This window comes from Aegilops tauschii, chromosome 1 (genome assembly GCF_002575655.3).
Source record: "Aegilops tauschii subsp. strangulata cultivar AL8/78 chromosome 1, Aet v6.0, whole genome shotgun sequence".
Taxonomy (NCBI): Eukaryota; Viridiplantae; Streptophyta; class Magnoliopsida; order Poales; family Poaceae; genus Aegilops; species Aegilops tauschii.
In genome coordinates, this window is record NC_053035.3 from 477,474,913 (window position 1) to 477,502,005 (window position 27,093).

The window sequence follows — 27,093 nt, forward strand, 5'->3', positions numbered from 1 at the left end:
GAATGAAAATCCAAACGTTTTTTAAAATTCTACTTGTTTTTTGAAAATTTGAAGAACTTTTGAAAACACGAATCTTTTTGAAATTACACATAGTTTTGAACATTTTTTCGGAACAGGAATATCTTTTGAAAATTCTAAACAACTTTGAAAATGGATAAAAAAATGGAAACCCATAAAGACAATGACAGGAAAAGAGAAAATGAGGAAAGAGAGAATAAGAACCATCTAGAAGATTCTAAAACTGGATCCATGTAGGCCACATGATGACTCGAGCCAGCCCGTGTACCCTCGTTGACTCGCTTTGCCTCTGCGATCGGTCGGCAATTTGCCGCAAGGAGCAGAAAATAGGGATTGCCATCCCAGTTTTTTTTTTGTTTGAGGTGGTTTGCCATCCCAGATGACTCCATGAACACGCGCCTGCCAGGTCATGGCTATAGCTCGCTTGTAGCCAGTTGGAAGGACGGATTGCCTACAGCGCTTCTGTATATGGGCTAGGCAGCCCATTGCTCGAGGGAGTCCGTGACTCTGCTCCCTGCCACGCGCAAATCACATGTACATGCCTAAAAAAATGTACGTGTTATTTTTCCTCCCTTTGATTTTTTTATTTTTTATATTATGAAAAATTATAAATACAAATATTCCCAAAAATTTAATTATGTCCATTGTGAATGTGAAAAAACAGTGGTTTTTTTGCAACCGTTACTGTAAAGAAATATTCACAACATTAAAAAAGTGTTCATGACATTTAAAATATCTTCAAGCGTTTCAAAAACTGTATGTGACATTTAAAAAAAATTAAAAGATGTTACATTGTAAAAATGATTGTGTAATTCAAATTGTTTTTTGCGTAATTGCAAAATACTATGTTTCATATGTATATGAAGAACTTACAAAACTTATGCAAAAATAGACATCAAAGCCTGTATTTGAAAGAAAATGGTAATCATGTATTTGAAAAAAAGTTGTATATGTATTTGAACTAACATACTACGTACCCGATAGATGATTAGGCAATGAATGGCAAAGAAAAGCGAGAAAAATAATGTGTTCACATTTTTTTCGTGATTGTTTCAGTAGACTAATAATCTCTGAAACTATCTAAATTTTTTCCTTACCATGCCAATAATCATCTACTCCCTCCGTTCGGAATTACTTGTCTTGAAAATGGATGTATCTAGAACTAAAATACATCTAGATACATCCATTTCTGCGACAAGTAATTCCGAACGGAGGGAGTAGTGTGCTTCAAGTTGGGTTTCTACCTAAACACTATAGTGGCTAATCTAAGTAATGACATGTATAGAGATCAAAAGTAGTGCAAATAGAGAAACAAACTTCTACATGTAAACAATGATCACTCTTAAAGAGTTGTTGCTTTAGAACATGTATATACCATTGTTCTTTGCTTCAGCATCACACATGACCAAAGACAACCAATGCCATGGGGTAACAGCACCAAGGCTTACACAGACCATGTACAGCTACTGCACACACACAGAGACACAACCTTTACGTCGCCGGATCAAAGAAGTGACCAGAGACAACACCAGTGCAGCAGTAGCAGTCAGCAGAGCAAGTCATTGTTCCCTGTCTGACTTGGCACCATCTCGCTTCGCTTGTACCCACATGTGTCCACCAGTTCAACAAACATCCTAGTACTGCAGTACTACAAAATTTGAAAACGACAACTTTTTGCAATATGAAGTGTTTGACTGTCTTCACTATTATCAGCATACATGTTACTCAGAATTTAGTTTACTATAAATGCTAGGCCAAACCAAAGTCCAAAATCACCTACAGGCTACAGGATACTTGAGCTCGTGACTGTTGAGAACCTCCTCACTGCATGAAACGTTCCAAGTCAACAACAGGAAACAAAATTTGCACCGCAGGCAACAGCTAGCTACTCCCTCCATTCCTAAATATAAGTCTTTGTAGAGATTCCATTATGGACCACATACGGATGTATATAGATGCTTTTAGAGTGTAGATTCACTCATTTTGCTCCGTATGTAGTCCATAATGAAATCTCTACAAAGACTTATATGAGGAACAGAGGGAGTAGTTGATAAAAAAAAAAAGAACAGTAATGCATAAGAGCAAGTTACAGCCACGAGAAGATTTTTGCTCTGTGTAACACTAGGCAAATTGAAGATCAGGTCCTGAAATAAGTAATCAACGGATCCTGATACAAGATACGTATTAGAGAGTTGTTGGCTGCAACAAGTAAATGAACAAATCCTGGAACAAGTAATCGTACAACTGAAAAGCGTTATCAAGATTAAGCATTTGGTTTGAATGATTCTTTGAACTCGGAGATGACAAACAAATACAGTTACATGAAAGGCATTGTTTAAACTCGGAGATGACAAATAATGCATACCTGAACCTCCTTAAGAAAATCGGAAAGCATGCGTCAATCACCTCATTTAAAATTGTAAGATCTTGCATTGACATAAAAGAGAAGAAACATGGCTGAAGATGCACATACAAATACTCTTTCTTAAAATGCTAACTGTAAATTGTTGAACTACTGCCAGTAAAAAATTATGCAAAAGGTTCAAGTAGTCCAGGCATATATTCTGAATTTAGACTTTCACCATAGGCACTGGCTTCTCAATAAGCAGGTGCCTCACTTTTCTGTACATGTCCAGAGCATCAGATATTGTAATCCCACACAAATAGTATGTGCAACAGAATTGATGATTCAGGCCAAAACAGTATTAGAGATGTCAGTTTGTCACACAAATAGCTTACCTTAGAAACGGTGAAACACCAAAGTCGACACCTATACAGATAACACCGTTCAATTCCTATCAAAGAACGTCTGCTCAGAAGCTTGTATCATACATTCCTAGTTATTTGTTTTCTTCTCTTTCTTGTCATGCTAACAAAATAGATATGCCTGACAGTAATTAGAGACAATATGTCAGTGCATTCTTAAAGATTAACAATAGAGTACTCAAGAGTGTCCAGCGGTACCATGCAGCCATCTATCCGAGTAGTTCATACTGGTCGAAAGACAAATGTTCACACTCGCTGCCGTTGGTGGCCTGACTGCATGACCATGAGAACATCCGTGTCTCTGAGCAAGCGAAGCGAGATGGTCAGACAAATGTTCTGTTCACACAGGCTTAGTGCACAGCCATGAGAATATGCGATCATATGAGACATGCCGGCGACGTCAGGTCTCCAAATGTTATGACCGTTGCTCCACGGAAACAGAAACAATAGCTGAGGGGCAGTGCAACGCTTATCATCTTCAGGACAGTTACACTTACTGATATAATTCTTAGTTATGATCACTTATTCCAAGTTCTCAAGGGACAATTCCTTTTTGGTCTTTTGCTGCAAATCAAATCAAATCACTTGTTTGACATGCCTGCAGCCGCTGCTGCATTTTTGTACAACGCTATGCTTGGGAGCAACACAGATTTGGAGGTAAGTAGCCTTTCTTTCCCTTAATCTGGTACATTTGAATGCCTAACAGTAATATATCAGACAAACCCAGTGCTTTGAGGTGCTCAAAGTATCCGCAAGATATATAGTGAATTGAAAACATTCATTGCCTCATAATCCAAGTTACTGTCGAAACAACTCTAGTCAAAAAGAAGAAGAAACACCCACTGCTATTGCTGTCAGGTGTCAGTTTCTATGGGGACGCACGCTCGCAACGAGGCTCGGAACAGCAAAGGCGGTCCTGTATCGTCAAGCATTGTGCATAACATCAGGAAGGAGGCTCATATTGATATGATCCAACAGCGGTCTTATTTTCCCGGTGTCTATCTCTAGGTGTGAGGCATCATTGTCAGTGCCAAGATGGTTAAAAGTAATGTTGACGCTGCAGTGTATAATTGATGATCAAATGATGGGCGTGGGGGTGGTGATGTCCTGGCTCGCTTTGACCACACTCTTCAAGGCGTCACCATCCCAGAACTGGCTCAAGCAATAGCGGTTTGACCAGGCCCGGACCAATTGATTTGCTCTCAGGCACAAAACTGACTGACAGAAATGTACTCCTATAACCAAACACTGACTGACATAGTAAACTTAATGCAGCTAAAAAGAAATCTGCAAGTAATCCAATCTAACAACAGAAATCTGCAACTACTCCAATCTTAAGAACAAGAGCCAGATGGACCTAACACATTAAGCTTCAACAATGAAGCTCAAATCATAAAGCATCAACTAACCAAGGATGAAAATACCAAGCGAAACTTGTCCTCTCCTCCTAGGCGGATGTAACATGTCCTCTCCCGTACCTCCAATGCAATGAAGCGCAAAGGTCCTTTGCGTTTTCTCGAAAAAAAACTTGTCCTCTCCTCGAAGATCTCTACCTTTGACATCCCTGATGAAGGTTGTCATGTTCATCATGTGAGCCACCCTTGCCTACGAATCATCAATGGACGCTTCGGCAGAGGCCTGATGTGCACACAGCACAACTTCCTCCATGATGGCAGCGAGCAGGGCATCCTTCGAGACTCTCCTTGCCGAGGCATGTAGCCACCAACACCTGCACCTAGCTACATCTCCTCTCATCACTCCATCTCCTATGTGCCTTCCTCCTTCCTCTGCACCACATGAACATCCATCATCCGACCGCATCGAATCATGGGTCCAATTCCAATTGGTACTCTCCAGCTTCCTGTTCGAGGTCGGTGACAGAAGATGACCCTGGACTCCTCACCACCTGCCATCTTCCTCCCAGGCAGCCACACGCAGCAGCTAGCCTTCCTCCTAAAACATCCACACGCAATAGCAAATTTTCCTTTCTCCCCCGGTAAACAAATGCACGCAGCAGCAACAACTCCTAGAAGCAACACACCTTCAGGACCACAACACCTACCAGACAATTTGGTCCCGATCTAGATTCCTAGGTAGCTTCTAGCACCTCTCCTTTCTCCAATCAGCAGCAGCATAGCACTGCACTCCATCACCAGTTGCAACAGCAAGCACCAAGCAAAAACCCCTCTTCTTCTTCCTCCTCTTCTTCAACCAGCAACACAACAGCAGATCCAGCATACAACAGATCACCCTCAAGTGCAAGCAGCAACAGCCTCCAATTCAAACAGCAGCAGCAACAACTCGCCTCCTTCCTCTTCCTCGGTCATGCACACAAAAAATATAATCATCATGCTCACCTATTAGACTTAAAATATCATAATCCACCATGAAGTTTGATTCAAAATCATAATCACCTAACAAAATCCAAATTGTTCCAGCTAATTAAAGATCTTTTTATCCACCACCGTAATAATCATCATGCTCACCTACTAGACCTAAAATCTCATAATCCACCGAACATCATTGACTATCTTCTCAACATCACAACCTAGCTAAATCCATTTAAAATCTCATAATCCACTATGAAATTTTGTTAAAGATCACAATCACCTAGCTAAATCCAAATTGTTCAAAATTAATCGAAGATTTTTTTATCCACCAATATAATAATCACTATGCTCACCAATTAGACCTAAAATCTCATAATCCACCGAACATCTTTGACTATCTTTTAAAGAACACAATCACCTAACTAACTCCACCAAAAATCTCATAATCCATCGTGAAATTTAGTTCAAGATCATATTCACCTAACTAACAAATTATTATAATATTAATTAAATATCTGCATATCCACCAATCTAATAATCATCGCAGTCACCGACAAGACCTAAAATCTCATAATGCATCGAAAATCTTTGACTATCTCCTCAAGATCACAATCACCAAAGTATATTCAACCTAAACCGCCTAACTAACAAATTATTGTAAGGTTAATTAAATATCTATTTATCCACCAATCTAATAATCACCACGGTCGCTTACTAGACCTAAAATCTTATAATCCACCAAAAATCTTTGACCATCTCCTCAAGATCACAATCACCAATGTATATTCAACCAAAATCTCAAAATTCACCATGAAATTTGATTCAAGATCACAATCACTTAACTAACTCAAATTGTTCCAAGATTAAATAAAAACATGTTTGTCCACTAACATAATAATTACATGCTCATCTACTAAACGTTAAATCTCATAACTACTTTGACTATCTCCTCAATATCACAATCACCAAACTAAATCCACATAAAATCATTATCAGGTGTTGCTTATGATCCTCCCCCGAGGGTGAATAAACCAAGAGGTCATCAATGATGACAACGACAAAGTTATCCAAGAACTCACAAACATGTTATTCATGATGTTCATCAAATCGCTAGGTGGGGTAAGGATTGTGTCAAGGGCTTCATATCCAACTCTGTTGTCGTGGCTCGACCAAGTCATGGCTTGGTGAGACTTAAGGTTGATAGGGTTTGGGTGTAAGGGTGAAAGTTCACCATAACACAATTAAACACCACTTCTCCGAATCCAATTGTTATGAGGCTCGCATGGCCCAACTCCCACAAAGGTTATCACATACCATCAAAATCGCCATCTCTTCTAATTAATCCAAACCATCCTCACATGATGATCTTGTACTCATAACATTCTTGAGGAGGGACAACAAAATCACCTAGGTCAAACAACTCACATCCACATGTATCATATCCATGATTATATCCATATGGGCACATGCAAGCTACTAAGCTTAGATCAAAACATCAGAAATCTGAGTGCCCAAGTTATCTCCATCCTATAATCCAAGTAGCTATATCATTTAACCTAAAGAAAACACACGCTATGCTACTCCAAGATCCCTGCTTCCTTACTACTAATCCAATCCCAGATGCTCCAATAATCCACCAATTTTCATAATCATGATTGGTGTTGCTAACTCTCATTCTGACCTAAAGGAAACACAAGTTGTGTCACTCCAAGATCCTTGTTTCCTTATACTACTAATCCAATCCCAGTTGCTCTAATAATCCACCAAATTTCATAATCATGATTGATGTTGCTAACTATCATTAATCTATATAAATCCGATATATCCAAGGTTGATCAAACTATACCCTAAAGTTCTTCAACTTCAATCTCCAATGGCATGAATTTAACACAAAGCAATCCACCAACATCATGACCATGATTTAAATAAACTCCGATTTCATGGCTATCTAAATCCAATATAAACCACAAGTTCTATTGACCGACTATGGATCTGTATATGTATTATTTAAGTTATTTATCCACCGTGAAAATTGGTTCAAAATCACAATCACCTAACTAAATCGAAATTGTTCCAAGATTAATTAAAGATCTGCTTATCCACCAATATAATAATCACCATGCTCAACTAGACCTAAGTTCTCATAATCCATCAAACATCTTTGACTATCTCCTGAATATCACTTCTACATCACCATCAAACTATCCCATCCAACCATAACTCTTCAAAACAATTTCCGCATGGCACCACCCAACTTGGTGCATGTTGGAGCTTAAGGATGTAACATGATTGACTCACACAATCACAAACTCATCTTGGCTTTTATTCCAGGCAAAAGTTGTTGGTGCTTAAGCGGTGCTCTTACATTCCATAAGTTAAGCACATCGATATAAGTCCATGCTATCAGAACTTTAATAGCTAGGTTGCGTTTCTTGGGCTAGGTTTGGATCAGAGAAAGGCTTAAGCTTGAGGGGGCAGAAACTCGGAATAAGTTGCACTTGGTACAGTTGAAGGCCCAGACTAGAGCGCAACACGACTTCTATCTCTCCAAACTAACCCACACAACACAATAGTTGTGGCACCTCACTCCACAACAACCATGTCATGCCATCCCGAGTAGTAGATCCACGTGAAGACATCGGAAGTGCCCACAATTGTCCACCATCGCGGCTGACACATAGGCATAGGGTGGATGATGCCTTTCTCCTCCAAGTGCCCTCTTCCTACCTTCCTTGCTCCCCCCTATCGTCATCCCCTCACCGCTCGACTCCAGGTTCAAAATCTGACGGCGGCGTCAGTCCGCTCCTGACAACATTTTCACCCCTTCCCCCACACCCCTCGTGCACTCCCTGCTCCATGCCAGTCCGGTTGGGCATCCTTTGCTTGGCTACGGGTTGCTTTGTGTGCTGCCTCGATCCCACAACCCGCGTTCCCCTGTTGGACGCCGCCATAGCCGAACGCTCGAGCACCACCCATCGGTGGAGCAAGAGCAGGGGCAGTCGGCACCGCAATGTCTAACCCACAGGATGTGTGCACGACGCTACCTGTCGCCGGGGCCAAGGGACCCCAACAAGGGAACGTAGGATGCGACATCAAGTCCGTGACACATAACACGCATACAAGGGAAGGACGCCAAGCCAAATCGACGAGGAACAAAAATTGCACGACTGCAACATCCACTTATTCTAGTTTCACCGTCTAGTGCTTCTTTGTCAATGAGCCCATAACCACACTGAAGATTACGCAACTTTAGTGCCTGATAGCTGCTTCTTTTGGTTCTCCATCGACAAGTTCTACTACTGATTCTTCTGGTAACGAGAGACCACTTTTTACACAACTAGGTACATCTCCATGGATCTTTGGTACTGGAGCATATTTTCATATAACTTATGATTCTTCCAATTTGTCGGCCATTTGACCTCCAGATTCTCATGTACATGTTCTTACTGTTGATGGAACTTCCCACTCAGTCAATAGTCAAGGCACTCTTAGCACTTTGTCTTTTCATGTTCCTACTTTTGCTCATGTTCCTCGACCCATGTAGCTCATTTCAGGTGCTTAGATTGTTGACTCTGGTTGTAGGATCATTCTCTTGTTCTGATTAGGACCATCACACAGATGCACGACTTGTCGCTGGCCCTCGACGCTATAACTCCTAGGTCCATTGGGAGCTTGATTGGCCTCACCTTCCCTCTGCTGACACCACCACCAGTCTCTTTGCCTCTCCTCGTCTACCGGCTCTTTGTCGCATCATCTTCTTGGTCACTTATGTCTCTCTCATCTGCCATCCTTAGTTCAATGTGGCCTTCTTGGATATGCCTCTAGCAGTGTGTCTTTAGACTGTCAGGTTTGTTGGCTTGGCAAACAGGTTCAATTACCTTATCTTCATAGCGAGACCGTGTCTCAGCATCCTTTTGATCTTGTTAACTTGATGTTTGGGGTCCACCTCCCTTTGCATCAAAAGGAGGCTATTAATACTATATTATCTTTATAGATGATTTCTCTCGACAAGCATGGATATATTTTATGCCTTCTTGTAGTGAGGTCTAATCTACCGTCATGCTTCAAACCCAGTTTTTCACTCCTATTTGTGTCTTCCATGCTGATTTTGCTCGTGAGTTCATCCATCATTTCCTGCGCAGATTCCTTGCTGACTAGGGGACACTTGCTAAGTTCTCTTGTCGTGGTCCTGATGCTCAAAATGTTGGTCCTATGCTCAGAAGGTGGCTCGTGCGTTGAAGATCGTTGCCTCTCTTCCACCTCACTTTTGGGTTGAGCTTGTTTCTACTTCCACCTACCTCATGAACATTCAGTCTTCCTTGCTCTGGAAGGTGATATTCATCTCAAGCGGTTCAAGATCACAATCACCCAAATTAGTGCAAGATTAATTAAAGAACTGTTTATTCATCAATCTAATAGTCACCATGCGCACCTACTAGACATAAATTCGCAAAATCCACCTCACATCTCTGACTATCTCCTCAAGATCACAATCACCAAACTAAATCCACCTAAAATATCATAATCCACCGCGAAATTTGATTCAAAATCATAACCACCTAACTAAATCCAAATTGTTCCAATTAATTAAAGATTTGTTTATCCACTAATGTAATAATCATCATGCTCACCTACTAGACCTAAAATCTCATAATCCATCGAACATCAATGACTATCTTCTCGACATCACAATCACCTAGCTAAATCCATTTAAAATCTCATAATCCACTATGAAATTTTGTTAAAGATCACAATCACCTAACTAAATCCAAATTGTTCAAATTAATTGAAGATTTGTTTATCCACCAATATAACAATCACTATGCTCACCAGTTAGACCTAAAATCTCATAATCCACCAAACATCTTGGGACTATCAAGAACATAATCACCTAACTAGATCCACCTAAAATCTCATAATGCGATGTGAAATTTGGTTCAAGATCATATTCACCTCACTAACAAATTATTGTATGATTAATTAAATATTTGTTTATCCACCAATCTAATAATAACCACGGTCACCGACTAGACCTAAAATCTCATAATCCATCGAAAATCTTTGACCATCTCCTAAAGATCACAATCACCAAAGTATATTCAACCAAAATCGCCTAACTACGAAAATATTGTAAGATTAATTAAATATTTGTTTATCCACCAATCTGATAATCACCAAGGTCAGCTACTAGACCTAAAATCTCATAATCCACCGAAAATATTTAACTATCCCCACAAGATCACAATCACCAAAGTATATTCATCCAAAATCTCAAAACTCACCATGAAGTTTGATTCAAGATCGCAATCGCTTAACTAAATTCAAATTGTTTCAAGATTAAATAAAAACGTGTTTATCCACCAACGTATTAATGACATGCTCACCTACTAAACGTAAAATCTCGTACCATCTTTGACTATCTCCTCAATATCACAATCACCAAACTAAATCCACATAAAATCATTCTCGGGTGTTGCCTATGATCTTCCTCCGAGGGATAATAGACCAAGAGGTCATCGCAAGAAACTTGTCCAGGTACTCACAAACATGTTATTCATGATGTTCATCAAATAGCTTGGTAGGGTAAGGATTAGGTCAAGGGCCACATCGTTCATATCCAGCTCTGTTGTCGTAGCTCGACCAAGTCATGGCTTGGTGAGACTTAAGGTTGATAGGGTTAGGATGTGAGGGTGAAAGTTCACCATAACACTTAAACACCATTTCTTTGACACCAACTGTTGTGAGACTCACATGGCCCAACTCCCACAAAGGTTATCACATACTATCAAAATGGTCATCTCTCCGAATTAATCCAAACCATCCTCCCATAATGATCTTGTACTCGTAACATTCTTTGGGAGGGACAACAAAATCACGTAGGTCTAACAATTCTGATACACATGTATCATATCCATGATTATATCCATATGGGGCACATGCAAGCTACTAAGCTTAGATCAAAACATCAAAAATCTGAGTGCCCAAGTTATCTCCATCCTGTAATCCAAGTAGCTATATCATTAAACCTAAAGAAATCACAAGTTGTGCTACTACAGGATCCTTATTTCCTTACTACTAATCCAATCCCAGATGCTCCAATAATCCACCAATTTTCATAATCATGATTGATGCTGCTAACTGTCACTCTGACCTAAAGGAAACACAAGTTGTATTACTCCAAGATCCTTGTTTCCTTACTACTAATCCAATCCCAGATGCTCCAATAATCCACCAATTTTCATAATCATGATTGATGCTGCTAACTGTCACTCTGACCTAAAGGAAACACAAGTTGTGTTACTCCAAGATCCTTGTTTCCTTATACTACTAATTCAATCCCAGATGCTCTAATAATCCACCAAATTTCATAATCATGATTGATGCTGCTAACTATCATCTAACCTATATAAATCCAATATATCCAAGGTTGATCATACTACACCCTAAAGTTCTTCAACTTCAATCTCCAAAGGTGTGAATTTAACACAGAGCAATCCACCAACATCATAGCCATGATTTAAATAAACTCCAATTTCGTGGTTATCTAAATCCAATATAAACCACAAGTTCTAATGACCGACTATGGATCTGTATATGTACTATTGAAGTTATTTATCCACCATGAAATTTGATTCAAAATCACAATCACCTAACTAAATCCAAATTGTTCCAAGATTAATTAAATATCTGCTTATCCACCAATATAATAATCACTATGCTCAACTAGACCTAAGTTTTCATAATCCACCGAACATCTTCGACTATCTCCTGAATATCACTTCTATATCACCATCAAACTATCTCATCCAATCATAACTCCTCAAAACAAATTCCGCATGGCACCACCCAACTTGGTGTATATTGGAGCTTAAGGATGTAACATGATTGACTCACACAATCACAATCTCATGTTGGCTTTTATTCCAGGCAAAAGTTGTTGGTGCTTAAGCGGTGCTCTTATAATTCCACAAGTTAAGCACATCGATATAAGTCCATGCTTTCAGAACTTTAATAGCAAGGCTGGGTTTCTTGGGCTAGGTTTGGATCAGAGAAAGGCTTAAGCTTGAGAACGCAAAAACTCGAAATAAGTTGCACATGGTGCAATTGAAGGCCTAGACTAGAGCGCAATGACTTCTATCTCTCCAAACTCACCCACACAACACAATAGTTGTGGCACCTTAGTCCACAACAACCATGTCATGCCATCCCGAGTAGTAGATCCACGTGAAGACATCGAAACAACCCACAACCGTCCACCATCGCAGCTGACACATAGGCATAGGGTGGATGATGCCTTTCTACTCCAGGTGCCCTCTTCCTGCCTTCCTCGCTTCCCCTATCGTCATCCCCTCACCGCTCAACTCCAGGTTCAAAATATGACGGCGGTGGCAATCCGCTCCCGGCGACATTTTCACCCCTTCCCCCACACCCCTCATGCACTCTCCGCTCCATGCCAGTCCGGTTGGGCATCCTTTGCTTGGCTACGGGTTGCTTTGTGTGCTGCCTCGATCCCACAACCCGTGTTCCCCTGTTGGGCACCGCCATAGCCGAACGCTCGAGCACCACCTATTGGCAGAGCAAGAGCAGGGGCAGTCGGCACCGCAATGTCTAACCCACAAGATGTGTGCACGACGCTACCTGTCGCCGGGGCCAAGGGCCCCCAACAAGGGAACGTAGGATGCGACATCAAGTTCGTGACACATAATCCGCATACAAGGGAAGGACGCCAAGCCAAATCGACGAGGAACAAAAATTGCAAGACTTTGACACCCACTTCTTCTAGTTTTACGGCCTGGTGCTTCTTCGTCTGATTCTTCAACTTTGTCGGCCATTCGACCTCCAGATTCTCATGTTCATGTTCTTAGGAACTTCCCTCCCAGTCGATAGTCGAGGCACTCTTAGCACTTTTGTCTTTTCATGTTCCTTGTTTTGCTCATGTTCATCGACCCATGCAACTCATTTCAGGTGGTTAGATTGTTAACTCTGGTTGTAGGGTTATTCTTGACTTTAACTCTTGTTCTGATTAGGATCCTCACGCGGATGGTCTACTTGTTGCTGGCCCTCGACGCTATAACTCCCAGGTCATTCGGGACCTTGATTGGCTTCACCTTCCCTCTGATGACACCGCCGCCAGTCTCTCCGCCTCTCCTCGCCTACCGACTCTTTGTGGCATCATCGTCCTGGTCACTCATGTGGCTCTCATCTGTCATCCTTAGTTCGACGTGTCCTTGGATATGCTCTAGAGGAGTGTCTTTAGACTGTCAGGTTTGTCGGCTTTCCAAAAAGGTTCAGTTACCTTATCTTCATAGTGAGACTGTGTCTCAGCGTCCTTTTGATCTTGTTCACTTGATGTTTGGGGTCCAGCTCCCTTTGCCTCGAAAGGAGGCTATTGCTACTATATTATCTCTCGACACACATGGATATATTTTATGCCTTCTTGTGGTGAGGTCTTATTTGTTTGTAAGAAGTTTGCAGCAAATCAGCAATGCTTCATACCGTGTTTTCCACTCCTATCTGTGTCTTCCATGCAGATTTTACTCATGATTTTATCTGTCGTTTGTTGCGCGGATTCCTTGCCGAGCAGGGCACACTTGCTCGGTTCTCTTGGCGTGGACATGATGCTCAGAATGTTGTTGTCGAGCGCAAGCATCGTCAACTTCTTGAGGCGGCTCATGTGTTGAAGATCGTTGCCTCACTTCCATCACACTTTTGGGTTGAGGTTGTTTCTACTTCAACCTACCTCATCAACATTCAGCGTTCCTTACTTTGTAGGATGACATTCATCTCGAACGTATTTCTGATCGTTCTCGTGACTACTCATCGCTTCGTTTGTTTGATTGCATTTGCTACGCTCTTGTTGCCCCCCACCCCCGTGAATGCACCGAACTGACTGCTCAGTCTATTGAATGTGTCTTCTTGGGTTACAGTGATGAGCACAAGGGCTATCAGTGTTGGGATCCTATCGGTCGATGGATGCGCATTTCCTCGGGATGTGACTTTTGACGAGTCTCGTCCTTTCTATCCACGCTTATCCTCTCCTTCGGCCTCCCCCATCAAGGATATTTCCTAACTTTTTCCTGATACACCTATCACCCGTCTACCGTCCCACCGTGTCTTCCCATACTACTGTTATAGACCCCACATCATCGTCACCTGCGGCTTTCCCGGTGATTCCCCCTCGTACTCTTCTTTACTACATTAGTAACTAGTGTGTCGTGGATTCTTTAGATGCGCCATCCTCAACTATTATGTCTCCTTCTGTTGGCAACACACCTCCTCCAGCTTAACCTGCTTATGGCTTCCGTGCTCGCCCGCTTCCGCCTATTGTCCGCTATGGGTGTTCTGACGTCGCTCTTCCCGAGACGACTTCTTACCGAGTCGTCGTGTTCTTCCCGAGCGACGGCATGTGATGTCATAGGAGATTGCTGCTCTTGAGCGCGCCGACATGTGGGATCACATTTCCCTTCCTCCCCGTGCCTATCCCATCACGTGTTAACTTGTAAGTGGGTCTACAAGGTTTAGACTCTGATGGTTCACTTGAGCGTTACAAAGCTCATCTTGTGACCCGTGGCTTTCAACAGAACATGGTTGTGATTACAATGAGACATTTGCTCCTATGGCACGCATGACCACTCTTCGCACACTTCTCAGTATGATATTTGTTCGCCACTGGTCTATCTCTCAGCTTGATGCCAAGAATGCATTTCTTAATGGTGAGTTGCATGAGAAAGCCCCTCGTGTCTGGTTTGTCTCAATGGTGACCGCAGCTAGTTTTTGGCGAGTGCTCATGATCCTGCACTTTATGTCCACCTTTCAGCTCGTGGTCGAACTCTTATGCTATATGTCGATGGCATGATCATCACTGGCGACGACGCTGAGTGGATTGCCTTTGTGAATGCTAGTCTTAGTGAATAGTTTCTATGTTTGATCTTGGTCTTATTTCCTACTTCCTTGTGATTCAGGGTTTCCTCTACCTCTGATGGCTTCTTTATTTCCCAAGAGGGTTAGAAAGGAGGGGTATTAAGAATGTCAAAGGGGGTGTCAATATCAAGCAGATAGGGCATAGCTTAACCCTAGCTAACTTACTTAGCATAGCAATACTAGTAAAACAATACTTTATGCATGAAAAATAATTCGAAGTGTGTAATGCAAATATGGGTTCAACATGATTAGCGTAGGTTGCTTGCCTCGCTCGGCAAAGTCTTCAATGCTTTTGGTCACTCCTTGAACATCCTTGAATCTTCCGAAAAATAACATTTTCTACTCGCTGAAAAAAAATAGCACACAATCAATAGACAGTACATGCAAATGGCTCCAAAATTTACAAAATTAGTATTAATGGAAAAACACCATCAGCATCCCGTGCGAGCACACACACAAAGCAAAGCTCGATGCTTTCACTCGCTGCACTATACTAGGGCAGGTGCAGTTTCTTCGCTAGAGAAACAATGCATATGGTTCAGACTTTTTCAGACAATTAAATTGCAACATCACAATCTAATATCAAACATCCGAGTGCAAAACATCAAGTCTGTTCAGGTTGGAATATGACTAGGATTACCCACAGCCATGTTTTAATTTTGTGGATTTTTTCACTCCATGCACTATGCTGAACGCAAACAGAAGTTTTTCACTCGAGAAGCATTGTACAGGTTTCAGACTTCCTCAGAAAATAGTTTGCCTGAGCGCAAACGTGTCATGTCTGTTCAATTAGGATTAGTCACAGCTAGAATCAAGATCGTGTTCGACTAGGATTACTCACAGCCAGAATCAAGACCTAAGACCGCACAGCAGGCCTCCGGATGGGAGGTTTAAGAGGGAGAAAAGCAACCACAGGATCAGCCATGACTTGGGACAGCTTTCCTCTAGTGCTTGTGATTGAAAGGGAGGACATCACTGGAGAAAAAGAGAGAATATGTCAAGACTCAAGAGGAAGGAGTAGTACTAGGTTTAACTACTTGAGAGTTTACAGCAATTTTTCAGTATTTTGTTTGCAATTATTCTTGCATTTCAAGTAGTTTTGTTTGCAATTTTGTTTTCCTGCCTGTGATTAGTTGAGATAGATCGGAGCAGTTGCATACTCCGCATAATTTCTCGCCTTGTTTTCTCACCATTTCGAAGGACTTGTTTACATAACCGCTCAAGTCGGTCTGCCTATACCTTGCCTGTACCTATGCCTATACCTTGTAAGCATAACCCGGTTCAAGTCGGTCTGCTTACAAGTCTGACGCCAAGGACCAAAGCTAGGTGCATGGCAGTTGGAAACCGGCCAAGACAGTGCAAGACCCAAGATAGATCCCTGCACCTAATCCAGGGCCTCAACCTGACAAACGCTGGATATTATGTCGCCCCAGAACGCTGCACCGTGGGCAGCAGCAGGCACAGGCAGGACCAGGGCACTCAGATCCTGCATGCAATGCACCCAAACATTATGCTATGCTATGAGCGGGCAAAACTGCACCACCGATCGAGCCATCGTCCAATAACAACAAGACATACATATACATCTCTATCTCCCTCCGTCTCCATCTAAGAGATCGGTGACATCGACATGAATGCCGCGAGGACACACAGCCCCAGTGGCCAAACGCCAGGACACACACAGTGAAGCGCTGGCTCATATATATCGCTCAGATCAGATGGGTGGGCAGCCCATGTCCTTGCGCAAGATGAAAGTGACAATACCGTTGAGCGAACGTTGATGGTCCTAGCAAAAACGTGACATGTCTAACCCATTATAGACTAGCCAAAGAGGCCCTTGACTTTGGTTGGGCACTGTTGGTTCATGACAGCAACCACTCATCCGTCGCGTCTCATCTCGTTTGTCCCACCTGTACGCATATCTAAGACAGTAACTATTTGGTTCTCACCGGGACACATCTTGAGTGTGACGCATAGTACTAGTTAGACCATGACACGGGCGTGCATTTTCATTTTCAGATGATACAACAAGGCCATGAGATGTGGCGAAGACACATACATAGGAAGGTAGAGTAGATAAATATCGCATAGGCATTCTGGCGACGAAATGCACACCTCAGGATGAGCACAGGGAGGCCTTCTGCTTTACCAGCAGCTGGTTCAGCTTGACCACCAGCTGATAGTTGCTGCACATGTAATCCTGGAACGATCCCCGGAGACTCCGGAGGTCGCCTACGTGGTTCCCGTTGGAGCCCGGGTTCAGCAGCGTGGTGAAGAGCTGAAGGACAAAAAGGTGGAGGGGTTATCACTCTGGGCATCACTTTTGTAAGCAAAATCAAGAGCTCACGGCAGCACAACCTTTTAAATGACAATTTGGGTTGGTGCATGTAGCTTCCACCTGTTCCGGGCACCTTAGCGATGCTCATCTCTTCCCCGTGCAGCATCATGAGTGCAATCACGCACAGACCAAAAGTGCCAACCTGCGCAAGAGACGAAACCAAATCGATTTGCAGACGACTTCTTTCCGTGATTGCTAATAAGGCTGTGAATAACTTTGAAGGGTACAGACTTGATATGTCCAGCTTCTCTCTTCTTGCATTTCAATGCAACTGATTTGGCTCTGATTTGTCGCATTGCAGGGAGAAGTGAAGATGAGGGCGGCGTTGGGCGTAGTGGATCAGGTAGGAGGGCTTCTTCACCTCAAACGACTAAGCCGCCAAGTTTGTGGCCGCCTGCGCAACAAGCACAGACGCAATTCCGTCGCCTGAATCCACGGCGTGAGACGAGACGGAACGAGAGGAGACGAGAGGAGGGGGGGACGCTAGCCGGACCTGCGGGGAGAGGTGGGCGACGTCGACGCCCCGAGAGATGAGGGCGAGAAGGTGCTTAAGGGCGTCCAGCTTGTCGCCGTCGAAGCGGGAGTCGAGGAGCGCCGGGATGGCGGCGCCGTCCGGGTCGTCCTAGAGGTGCGCGTCCGCCCCACTGCCCACGGCGGTGCCGCGCCGCTGGCCCGCATCCCGCACATCTCCGAATCAGACTCTCGATAGGCGGCGAGGCTGCGCGGCGCGGATCTTGCGTGCCCGAGCTCCCTCGTCGAACGCGGCGGCGAGGCTGCGCGGCGCGGATCTCGGCGGCCGTCGCGCCCCGAGACGAGGTCTGAGTCCGTCTCGTTCACGGGAGCGCGATGGGTACGAGCGGGCCTGTGTAACCTGGGCCGTCCACGAGAGGGACTGTGTCGTATTTTCTGTGGGCCTGATCCACGTACCGGGCTTGTTTGGTACCGGTGGAGCGGGAGCAGACGGCGGCCTGCTGCTAGTGCTACGGGTAAGCTGTACCTGGAAATTTGCCTCAAAAAAAAATGCTGTACCTGGAAATGTTTCTCAAAAAAAAAAACTGTACCTGGAAACTATAGCCCCACATCGCCAGTTTCATTAACTCAAAAATGATTAAAGAAATAAAAAATAATTCAAAAAACACACATTAAAAAAAATCTTTCTAAATCATCCTTCCTATAAAAAGATGAAAGGTAGCTTTGATATAGTTTTAAATATATATTCTTTGGATTAATATAGTTTTAAGTGAGCTTAGGCTTTGATATGAAATTGCATGATTTATTTGTGCTCTATTATAATGTATACATTTACAAAGGAAAATGATGATATTCCTACTAGACAGTATTTTGGGGATAATATTGTATAGGAAAGCGAATATCCATTTCTGAGCCCAGGCTCAGCTGCATCCGGCGAAGAGAAAATTCACAAAAAATGCTAAAAAAATAGAAAAATCCAAAAAAAATCATGGAAGATAATTGGGACAATTGCATTTTTACCCCTAGTTGGTTCCTACCCACGGGTTTTGCCCTTACTTTTCGAGCTTGCTCAGTTTTGCCCTTACTTTTTCCGTCATGGTCCCTCGAATGCCCTTTGACCGTTTGACCAAAACTTCGAAAATTCATAACTAATTCATATGAACTCAGAAAAATGCAAATAAGATATCAAAGTGTTCAGATAAACATTACCTTTATGTGCATATCATTTGCACTCAGGACAAAAGCAGCCTTTAAACTACCTGAGGTAATTAATGATATTAACATTATTAAAAATAAAAAGGTATAAACAATATTTTTTCATGAATAAAAATTACATGCAAATGTAGGTGATGTTTTCTGAACATCCAGATATCTTACTTGCATTTTTCTGAGTTCGTATCATCTTGTTAAGAATGTCCTAACGACTTTGACCATTATTTGGAAACTTCATAACAAGTTGATACGAACTCAGAAAAATGCAAATAAGATATCAGTATGTTCAGAAAACATCACCTACATTTGCATGTAATTTTTATTCATGAAAAAAATATTGTTTATACCTTTTTATTTTTAATAATGTTAATATCATTAATTACCTCAGGTAGTTTAAAGGCTGCTTTTGTCCTGAATGCAAATGATGTGCACATAAAGGTAATGTTTATCTGAACATTTTGATATCTTATTTGCATTTTTCTAAGTTCATATGAATTAGTTATGAATTTTTAAAGTTTTGGTCAAACGGTCAAAGGGCATTCGAGGGACCTCGACGGAAAAAGTAAGGGCAAAACTGAGCAAGCTCGAAAAGTAAGGGCAAAACCCGTGGGTAGGAACCAACTAGGGGTAAAAATGCAATTGTCCCAAGATAATTTGATGCATGAGGTGCGCGTAAAATTTCAGATCATTTGAACATATGAGCAGGTCTTGGCAAAAAGACAAAATAGGTCAGAACAATACATGAACAGTAAACTTTTCCACAGACCCCAAATTTGTCATTTTTGCCGAGAGCAGATGTCCGAATGGTATGAAATTTGGAGCGCACCTCATGCACCAAATTATCTTCCATGCAAAAAGAAATAGGAATTTTTTTTATAGTATTCTGTTCATTGCGGGTGCAGCTAAGCCTGGGCACTGAATCGCCTCATCTGAAAGGAAAGTGGCTATTCTCTAGTTTTGTTATATATCCCTGGTATTTCTCAACTCTGAAACAAAGCTTTGTAGCAGCTACAATAGTAGCCCGTTCTTGTAGTTCCGGTTTCACCTGTGCAAAGACGAAATTTTAGTAGATACAATTAATCTTTGTGATAATTACTTGATGAAGCTACCAAAATAAATTTACTAAACTATATCTGTTATTATCTATGTTTGACTATATCTGTCACGATGGCTATTCTCTATGTTGGGACTTTTTTGAAGATGTAAAAGGCATTTTTTGCATCACCAAATATACATCATTTATGGAACACCTACTTTTACATCTCGAATTATACATCTTCTATTGGAGATGCTCCAAGAGAGTACTTTTTTGTGTTAGTTGGGAAGAAAGGGATTGCATGCATCGATAATTCATTAATCAGGTGCATGGTGCACATATATAGATACAGGGGGTGGCCTCTACTTGTCTCCTAAGATGTACAAATATACGAGGGGAGAAAGAAGATACGGCAGGAATAAATACAAGTCCCTAGTCCTATACATGTTCAACACCCTCCCCCCCCCCCCCCCCGGCAGTCGAAGCGTCGTCGGAGACGCAAAGACTGGACTGAAACTCCTCAAAGGTCGATGTCGGTAGGCCTTTCGTCATAACATCAGTGAAATGCTGAACGATAGGCACATGCAAAACTCGAATACGCCCAAATGCCACTTGTTCACGCACAAAGTGAATGTCGAGCTCATTGTGCTTTGTGCGGCGGTGATGAACAGGGTTTGCGAAGAGGTTGACGACAAAGACGTTGTCACAACAGACAATCGTGGCCTTGTGAACCTCACAAAGCAACTCCTGAAGCAACTGACAGATCCATGAGCACTCACCAACGGCATTAGCCACAGCCCGATACTCCGCCTCAGCATTTGAGCGAGAGAGCGTGGGCTGTCGCTTGGATGACCCCGAAATCAGCGAGGGCCCGAGGTAAACGCAGTAGCCGGATGTAGAGCGATGAGTGTCGGGGCAGCCAGCCCAGTCTGCATCCGAATATGCCACAATGTCGGTGGAAGAGGAAGCCATCAAGGTGAGTCCCCGGGTCATAGTGCCGTGTATTTACCGGAGAATGCGCTTCACCAGAGTCTAGTGGGAGTCACGTGGGGAGTGCATGGGGAGTGCCGGCGGAGAAACTGCACCTACGGCGAGGTTGCAGAACCGGAGCTACCCCCGGTCTCCACCTTCGACCGCTCCAAGGCGATGCGGAGGGCAAGCTCATAGTCCAGATCCAGGTAGGAGTCGGAGCTGCTATTGGAGCTCGACATTGCACCGGATTCAATCGGAAACTGTGCGGGGAGAGGAGAGGACGGAGCGAGAGGAGAGAGTGAGTGAGCTAGGGTTTCGGAGCGATGAGCCGGATGGAGTTTTTTGTGGGACAGCTGTGGGGTCGGTGGTGGCCCGGGCTTGTCAGGCGGACGCGCCCGGGCATGCCCGGGTCACCCCATATCCGCCTCATATTTGGGCTGGATATGAGGGGTGTCGGTCAGCCCGGCGTTTGAGGCCCGTTTGAGGCGTCCGTCTGGGTCAAAAAATCGTGACCGGTCAGTGACCAGACGGGCAGCCCGGGCGTTTGAGGCCGATTTGAGGCGCCCGGTTGTAGATGCTCTTAGCCTATGGAGGCCCTTGCAGATGCCAATGAAACTGCTTACCAACAGAAAACCAGCAACGCCAAGGCTTGCATCGAAGAATCATCGGATTGAATCCACCATTGCATATGGGCATTATGAGTCTGTGAACAGGGCCGACATGAACACCATAGCCCTCGTCTTTGTAACGAGTCAACAGGGGGATTTTCCCCATGCTTCCCATATCCTTCGCATCAAACCAAACTAGTCGGGGAATGACATCGAATCCACCTTCCAGCAACCACTTGCCCAATTCCAACATAGTCGAAAACTCGCACGAGCCAACCCCAACATTAATTAGGACATCGATCACCTAGTGGGGTTGAAGTTTATGCAACTGAAGGATACGATTTGGGTTTGGGGAGCATAAGGAGTCCCACGGCTGACGAGGTCAGTGGTGTCTGCACACCCTATACGTTGTTGTGCGCCTTCTGCGAGCCATGTTTAGTAAGACTGAATTTGGTAACAATATGCTTCTTATGGCAAGTTTGTTTGCACACTTGATGGTATTTGTCGTTCATCCATTTATGCAGAAAAGCTTCCACATGTGTGACGGACAAGTGTTCCTTGGCTATCAAATCGGATAAGTATCTGCTTTCAATTCTGACCCAAACATGTTTTTGGCAAGAACCTCAACCTGTCAAATGGCTGGGGTTTACTAATGCTTCTGCATTGATAATAGCAATTTGTATTTGTGGCCGATGTTGGGTTGGTAAATTGACAGATATCTTGGCTTGCAAAATTTTAGCGGTGAAATCGACCTACAGATGTTTAGGGCGTGTTTGGTTGCCTGCATATGGCCCAGCCTGGCCCGTGCGGGAAGAACTTGGCCCGTTTGGTTGCCTGCATTTACTGTGCGGCCCGCATCGCACGAAAGTTAAAGCACGTCCAGGCCAGGCCCAGGGGAAACGCCCGAATCGGCAGTAACTCGTCAGCCTGGCTCGGGCGAGGTAGGGGAGGGCGACGCGCTTCTCCCCTCGTGCGAGCAGGGAGATGGCGCGAGCTCGCCCGCGTCACCGAAAAATCGGCGGGAGGATTTCAGCTCACCTCCCGCTGAGTCCACCCCTATTTATCCCCTCCCTCACCGCCCCAACTCCCGCCACCATTCTCCCTCTGTTCGAGCTTTCCCGCCGATGCGCATCGGCACCAACGAGCAGGTAAGCGACGCATCTTCATCGGTCGACGGTCCACGGTGTTGGCGCTCCTTCACCGGCCGACGTTGATCTTCCATGACCGTCCCCCCTTGTCCTCGAGCTGCAGCCATGGCCTCTGTGAGTTCAATCCCCCTTTCTCTCTGTTCCTTCTAGCTAGATCTGAGCTGCAGCTAGGGTTTGATCTAGATGCATGGTTGATTAGTGGTCTGATATGTGAGCTGATATGGTTGATTGCTATGTTGTGGTTGCAATTTGTGGTAGGGCTAGATGTTCAAGCATGTGGTAGGCTAGATTAGTAGTAGAGTTTGAAGTTGAACCTTGTGCTTGTGTTGATTCGCGCTTAGATCTGTGATTTGTAGCTATTGGCATTTGTAGCATGTTGTTTGTTGTAGATGTATGCTCCTGCTCATAGATTGTCTGGTATGCTTAGTATGATAGCGATGAAGCATGTGCTTGCTATGATAGTGATGAACCATGTACATGTATGCTCCTGCTTTCATGGATTGTCCGGTATGTTGTGTGCTATGCTTACTGTCAATGCATGCTATGATTGTAGGACATGACCACGTAGACGCAAGATCTTAGTCAGGCCCTTGTCCTGTCCGATGGCCAGTTTGCTCCATCGTTTGTCGAGGACTCGAAGCCTATGTCCGAGATGGCACCTGATTCAGAGGTGTTCGCGTCTGATTCCCTCTATGTGCCAGTAGTGCTCGTTGAGCCAACTCCCGCTGCTGCTGCTACTGCCGCTGCACTCAAGGTAGCAGCAGCAAAGGCAAAGAAGGATGGTAGGTCGAACAACATGAAGTGGCAGCCGTTCATGTCCATGTTCGTGCTGAACAAGATGTGTGAGCTCACCTCTAGTGGAGTTAGGACTGACAAGGGCTTCAAGGAGGTGCACTTGAACACCGTTGCGAAGCAGGTGTTAGAGTTCTGTGGGCAGGAGGTGTCTGCCACCCAGGTGTACAACCACCTGAGGAAGTGGAGAAGTCGATGGATCCAAGTGTCCAAGCTGAGAGACCTTAGCGGCGCCTCATGGGATGACAACAAGGGCCAGGGTGTTGCGTTCGTTGTCATGGCCGACGCTCACAGGGTGCTGTGGCTCAGGAGCTGGCTGAGCAAGCACTACTACTAGAGTAGTGTTGCCTGTGAGCGTGCATGATCCCCGACGGCGATGGCGGTGGCGACGACGTTGACGATGACGATGACGATGTACATTCTGTGTAGCTAGGGCTCAAAAACTATTTGATGGTATGTATATTTTGGTGAGGTGGTATATACTAACCCCTCATGCTGATGGTGAACTTGCGGTGGTAGGACGACACCCTCTTTTGGATGTGGTGGTAGGTTAACACCAATGTAGTGCTAGGTAGAACTTGCTATGCCGTATGATCATGCATGCTTTACTTATTCTCTTCTGCTCCATTGTTGTTTGTGTGCTACTTTGCTTGCTAATTGTGTGCTCCATTGATTTGCTGCTTCAACTCTTGCTCTTGTGCATTGCTAGGGAAAGTGGTATGCCGTGTTCATCGGTAAGGCTCCAGGGGTTTCTAGTTCATGGGAAGAAGCCAGTGCACAAGTGGCATTGTATAGCAATAGCAGCCATAGAGGGTTCAAGACTAGGCAGGCAACAGAACAAGCTTACTCCGGCTGGGTGCGAAAGCACGGAGGCAGCAGTGTTGACAGTGGCAAGGTTGGAGGTGTCAAGGTGGATCGTCAGTTTGGGCTGAAGCTGAAGAACTTCATCATCTTCGCCCAGTTCATCGCCATTGATGTGTTGTGGCGTTGGTGTGCTAGGTGTGATCATTGTGGGTAAGCTTACCAACTAGGGTACAAGGTAAGCACAACATGTACGCCATATGCAACCAAACGCCATGTTTATGTGCCGCTTGGGCCAATGCAGGCAACCAAACAAAGTGCACTTGCGTATTACCTAATGCAGGGACACTAGATACAGGCAAGCAAACAACTTGCAGATAGCGTATTAGGGCTTGTTTTTGCTCAACCAGGCTGGGTTGAGAAGTGTATGCGATTCAGGAACTGTAGCAAACGGCAACCAAACACGCCCTTATTTCCTCACCCAGATTTCTTACAGGGTAAGCAAATGTCCCTGGGCTGGGGCTTAGTAATGCTTCTGGCGAAGAGAAAGGTGCCCCAGCCCATTTTATTCAAGTGAAGCCACATGTATCATGCATTTTCTATTAAAAAAACAGGTATCATGCTTTCCGGTTCAGTTTTTTAGCTCACTAGATGCACCTGACTTGTTTGGATGCCGCAGTGAAATGAATTTCTGTGAATCAAAATTCTGGGTTGATGGAGAGGGTATGTGCAGGACTGCGTATGTGTTTGCATTTGGTTTTCCATCCTTTAGTAATTCTTTCTTGAGCTAGTACTTTTTATGATTTCCGGTGTATTGAGTGAGTTAAAAACATATCCCAACTTTATAAAAAGGCAAAGTAACTTTCCTATGATTGTAATTATGATCATGCCAATGAGAAATTAAAATAAGCATCTTTTAGCTCCAGTTGGCTATGCAGTACTCAAATAAGTACATAAGATCTTTAAATCTAAAAAAAGGTACATAAGATCTTTTCATCTAATGAACAAGTGGATCTTTTGTACCCAGTAGATCAAACTGTCTTTTCATCTAAATGAAGAAGTGGATATCTTGTATCCAATAGATGAACTACATAATATCTTTTCACTGTATTGTTTGATTAAATCCTCCAACATGCATACATTGCATCCGTGAATCTTGGTATTTTTTAGATACTTTCAGTTGACTCAAAAAGAACTAAGATAAAATGAGCTCTTTGTGCGACTTGCGGTAAACGTCTTAGCCTTCCTGGCCGGATGTGTTGCGTGTTAAATAGCTGGGTTGCAAGCCCGGATACGCGTACAGGTTGTTGGGATACATCTTGGAGAGAAATAATACTAGAGATAAGAGAAGATAAAGATTACAAAGTATCCTAGCTAACTAACTACTCCACGATTGATGATCCTCCTGGTTGTGTGCGCATCTCCTTGTTGTACACGCAACAATATCATGTTTGACACCCTCCCTTGATCACAACTTCATCAAGTTGAGATTATGCTTGAAGTCTTCAAAACTTCTTGTGGGTAGAGCTTTGGTGAAACCATCCGCAACTTGGTCTTGAGAATGAATAAACTGAATATCTAAGAGTTTATCTGCAACTCTTTCTCGGACGAAGTGAAAATCTATCTCAATGTGTTTAGTTCTAGCATGAAAGATTGGATTTGCTGATAGGTAGGTAGCACCTAGATTATCACACCATAGACATGGAGCTCTAGTGTTTTTCATACCTAGTTCCTTCAAAATTGACTGCACCCATATGATCTCTTCTGTTGCATTTGCCAATGCTTTGTACTCTGCTTCTGTGCTGGATCTGGAAACAGTGGCTTGCTTCCTTGCACTCCAAGATATCAAATTGGGTCCAAAAAATACTTCAAAACCACCAGTTGAGCATCTGTCATCTAGACAACCTGCCCAGTCCGAGTCAGAGAAGGCACTAATAAGTGTAGAGGATGACTTTCTGAAATTTAAGCCAATGCTCAATGTATTCTTCACATATCTTATTATGCATTTTGCAGCAGTCAAGTGGACTGTAGTAGGTGCATGCAGGAACTGACATACTTTGTTAACAACAAATGAAATGTCTGGTCTGGTAAGTGTTAAGTACTGAAGTGCACCTACCAGGCTTCTGTATTTTGTACTATTTTCTAAATCCAAAAGCTCTCCTTCAGCAAGAGATAATTTTTCTGTGCTAGATAAAGGAGTGGGTGCAGGCTTACAACTTTGCAGACCAGCCTTTTTTACTAAGTCTGTTGCATATTTTTCTTGAGAGAGGTGAAGACCATCTTTGTGTTGCTTGACCTCAATACCAAGAAGTAGTGTTGATCTCCTAGATCCTTGAGAGCAAATTCTGCACTTAAGTCCTTCAACAGTGTTGTTATTGCTTCATCAGATGAGCTTGTCACAATTATATCATCAACATAAGTGAGGACAAATATGGATATATTTGACCTGTTATAGATAAATAACGAAGTGTCAGACTTTGAAGGAACAAAACCAAGTGCTTGCATCTTTTCACTGAGGCGAGAATACCATGCTCTTAGCGCCTGTTTCAGTCCATACAGGGCCTTGTCAAGTTTGCACACATGAAGTGGTGCTTGTGCATTTACAAACCTAGGAGGTTGTTTCATGTAAATCTCTTCTTCCAGAACACCATGGAGGAACGCGTTCTGAACATCTAGCTGT

At 43.5% G+C, this 27,093-nt stretch overlaps 1 long non-coding RNA gene across 1 annotated transcript; it reads right to left on the minus strand.

Moving 5' to 3' along the window:
- Positions 1-1,335: 1,335 nt before the first annotated feature.
- Positions 1,336-18,210, minus strand: LOC109737771 (uncharacterized). The gene is made up of 8 exons (XR_012187915.1): positions 17,867-18,210; positions 17,605-17,767; positions 17,394-17,515; positions 17,151-17,313; positions 15,302-15,381; positions 2,983-3,085; positions 2,109-2,905; positions 1,336-1,842 (listed from the first exon to the last, which is right to left on the minus strand). It is a non-coding gene; the product is annotated as an uncharacterized lncRNA (long non-coding RNA).
- Between the last annotated feature and the right edge of the window lie 8,883 nt (positions 18,211-27,093).